A 4,610-nucleotide genomic window follows, 5' to 3' on the forward strand; every position below is an offset into this window, starting at 1 on the left:
CTTCCAAGAGGGTATCTTGATACTACACCCTCTAAAGCGATGAAGCATTGTATGCTATGTTAAAATGGAAAAAGGATGGGAACTATGATGGCTCCTTTACAGGGCTCCTTCTCTCACGCACGAGGGAAGTCTCCTATGACCTATAACCCTTTCAAAGGCAAAATATTGGCTATTCACGCTCATTAATAAAATTCTGGAGGGTATGCATATAAGCTATACCAATCAGGCTATTTCAATTTTTAAATAATTTTTATTTGCAACCATATATTGCTTACTTTATATCCATGGTAAATTATTGATCAAAAAAATGAAGCTGGATGCTGGATTAAAACCAGCTGATGACAGCTCTTGGAAATTATGTTTTTATAAATTTAAAGTGATTCACACACTTTTCAATGATGTATAATTATTGAGTATCATATTTCAGGTGTTATGCTACATACTGGGAGCAGAATGAACAAAACTTGTAGTTTCTACTCTCATGGATTTTATGTTCTGCTGATGAGATAATTACTTGATATAAAAAATGAAAATTGAAGTCTTTTGAACAGTATAAAGAAAAAGGAGATATACTGAGAGTACCATTCAAAGAGGGAGTTAGGTAAGACATGTCTGCCCTGAGTTTGGGGGGAAGGGAGATACTTAACAAGAGATCAGGCTGATGGAAATTTTGGAACATTCCAGGAAACAAAATGAAAATGAGGTTGGTGTGATTGCAAAACCAGCAATGCCATTTTGGTTAGGGCCAAGTGCCCAGAGTGTGGGCAGGGACAGATCATTTTTGTAGTACTGAAGAGTTAGATTTTTATTCCAAATTCCTTCGGAATTAATTGATTTGCATTTTCAGTGACTATTATGAGTTCCACATGGAAACGACGTAAGCAGTGGAAATAATGAGACTAGAGACAGCTGTTGCTAAGAGGGTTGCCAAAACTTCCACTGTGGTCAGTGTTATCATCAAATCTATAGAGTGACTCACACTACACTGGGAGATGTGGTGCAGAGGGGATGAGCATTTGACAGTATTTAACAGTAGGTAAAACTTCATTTCTGAGGGACTGGATAAGAATGAAAGAAGTGAACAGGTCTTTTACGGAAGGTCCAATTCCTGCAATGTGTTGCACAAATTAATATTTCCTGAAGGAGTCTGTTCTGTCTCACTACATAGCATATACATAACTTCCAGAGTTGAAGAAAAATGGAAAACCTTGGTGTTGATAGACACTGAGTTCGATAGGCCTGGTAAAACTTAGTGTGAACATTAGAAATATAGTCAGAAGTCAGAATAGAGAACAAGACCTAAGAAATGGATTTCAAATAAGAGACATAGAGATGGCATTGAAGGCACTTCACAAAGAGAAGATCAGTGCAGACAAAACATGGGAAAGTTTTCAGTCGTGGAAAAGAGAGTGGAGTTAGTAAACACAAATGTTACAGTGGTGGGTGACACCCTGGAGTGTGCAGCAGGAAGGATGCTAGAGAATGTTTAAAAAGGGACAGAAAAGCAGACTACACTAAAAGACACAACGCTGGGGATGTAGCAAGGCCCATTAGATGTTGCCATGCTTGAAATCCATTGATGAGTTCTATGAATAAAAAAATATAAGATAATAAGGACTGGAACAAATGGGACAAGATGAACAGTGGAGGAGGGGTAGGGAGTAGAATATGTCTATGTACAAAGTCAATTATTCTTGCATGAAGCTGATAAAATGTATACCTACCATATACAAATACTTCTGACTCTCTAGTAAGAGACAATTTAGTAATTATTTTGTTCATGTTTTATTCATTACAGAGGAAAGACAATCACACCAGCAATTCATTTATGATATGCTAGTTAAGAATAAACCTAAAGAAACTGTTTAAAATATATGTATGCCTTAAAACACAAAAAAGTTAAAAATATCAAATCTTGAATGTCAGTTTTGCCCTTTTTATGCTACAGCGTATATAAATAAATGAAACCTTATAAGACATGGGAAGCAAAAGAGAAATTACTTTAGCAAACTTGAGCTTGTTGGCTGTGTAAAGCTTGCCGCATTCCACTGTTCGTGAAGAAGCACCCTTTTTAGACTTATCATGCTCCCTGAAGCAGCTTGGACCACTGCAACCAACATACCAAACTAAAAATAGCATAGCAGTTACTCAAACACATTTGTTTAGCACTGTCATAGAAAGGTAATCAAATGACTTACGTCATCCTAAGTACAGTTCGTGAGATAGAAGCAGTCAATAGAAATGTTCAGACACCAAGTCCTGGAGGAAACACTACAATTTCTACTCCAAAGTTTCTGAAAATGCCCTGATTCCTGTTTCTCCTTGATTTCTCTTCTCACTCAATATTATTTTCTATTTACCCCTCATAAGTTAATTTTACTTCCATACACTCCCAAGATTCCACCCCCAATATATCTGATGTGTGGCCAAAACGAGAAACATAAATACCAAGCTCTCTAGTTTCTTTTCTGTTGCTGTGATAAACAACCTGACAAAAACAACTTTAAGAAGAAAAAGTTTCCTTTGGCTTACACTTCCCGGTTCATCACTGCAGAGAAGTCAACGGAGGAACTTGAAGCAGCCGGTCACACCTCCAGTCAAGAGGAGAGACAGTGAATGCACACATGCCTACCCTTACACAGTTGAAGACCCAAACCAGGGCAAGGCACTGGCCACAATAGGTAGGTCTCCTCACATCAGTTGATCTAATCAAGAGAATCCCTGAAAGAATATGGCCACAGGCCAGCCTGATTTAAACCATCCCTCACTGAACTCTCTTCCCTGGTAATTCAACAATGTGTCAGAACTACTCACTACGCCAGAATCTTACAACTACTCAACTTTGTGTGTGTGTGTGTGTGTGTGTGTGTCGGGGGGCACCCTAATAAAAAAGGAAGCATCCATAGTTGAGTTAATGTCTAACTTTTTGGACACATATACAAATATACAACATGGAGGGTTTAAGAAATTGATTGACCAGCTACTGAGGCGACTGAACCTGCTGATTTAATCTCCACATGGTTACAATTTTGTATTCTAATTTCCTTCAAGTAAATTAATTTACATGCCAATGTCATAATGGTCATCTCTGTCTCTCTTTTTTTTTTCATTTAAATAGAAAGATAAACTCTTGATATAACATATATAATGATATAGTCTCTCATTAGTTTTACTTTGTCCCATTTAGGCAACATAAATAGAATGATTTATTTTGTATGAGTTCTTCCAATGATACTTTTATTAAACAATAGCAGGAATGGATGAAAAGCTTTTATTTTGTCATTTTAAGATAGAGAATAGTTGTCAGTGAACCTGAAATACATTATCCACCCTATATTTGGCCTGAATACAAATATGTATATGCATACCCAACCCCAACACACACACACACTATGGAGGGAATATTGTAACTATCCCAAAACAGCTGAGATTCTCAGGGCAGTGAGGTACCCCTATATTCTCTATATTCAGGCATTACGAACTTTCAAACACTGTTTCAAATTGCAGCATTTGAAGCCAATAAGATTAAAAACCCATCAAAGTTTAGACCAATGTTGGTGTATCATTAACCTGCAAAAGATTAACCAAAACATACACTATAAACAAGACTCAATTGAACATAATGTCAAAGGTCAAATGAAGCCAGTGACTAAAGATGAAATTAGTGGAGTTCTGGCCTAAAAATAAACTCATCTTCAAGACCAAAAAGAGGATGCAAGTCTCGAGGACCTTTTTTAAAAATTTTATTGAATATTTTATTTATTTGTGTTTCAACTGTTATCCCCTTTCCCCTATCCCATCTCTCCTCCCCCTGCTTCTATAACGGTGTGCCCCATGCACCCACGTGTGTTTCAAAAGAAGAAAATGTCATTTTCTGTTACTGAGAACCTGTCATTCTACACACACGATCCATTTAACACTTAGCACCATTCTAGAACACGGGTATGACTGCCAAATAACATTATGATGGCTACCATGACTTACATTGGATGTTTAGCTATGAAACTACATTACCACTCTAAGGGGACTAAATGGCTAAGTAGGACACTTGTGAGGAGAGCCAGGCCCTGATCCAAGTAGTGTTGAGTTTGGGACAGATGTCATTCTCTGTAGAGCATTTCGCAAGCAGAAACTGCTTAAGGATGGGCTGAGAGTCTTCTCACTTACGTTTCCTAATGAGTAGGAAGGATTGATAAAGGCACTAGGAACTGGCATAGAGAAGAAAGCCCATGCATTGCTTCTAATGTGAAGATTCTATTTCTTTTTTTTTTTTTTTATAAATGCATTCTTTATTTTCTTCATGATTGAACTATCTGCTTTGAATAGAACATCTTCGTGCCACATCATAGTCTTTTTTGTAAAACATATTAGTTTCAGCCATTCTGATACTATTGATAATGCATAGTTGTACCTGTAGAGTCATCAATCTACAATAAACTTTTGTTTCATAATGTGTAGCATTGTTGTCGCCTTTATTGTGTCTATTATCATATTATTATGTTCACTAATTATGTTCTGCAAAAGTGATACCCTTTCTATTTCTTTTTTTTTAATTTTTAATATTTTTATTACATATTTTCCTTAATTACATTTCCAATGCTATCCCAAAA

Source organism: Mus caroli, chromosome 1 (genome assembly GCF_900094665.2).
Source record: "Mus caroli chromosome 1, CAROLI_EIJ_v1.1, whole genome shotgun sequence".
Taxonomy (NCBI): Eukaryota; Metazoa; Chordata; class Mammalia; order Rodentia; family Muridae; genus Mus; species Mus caroli.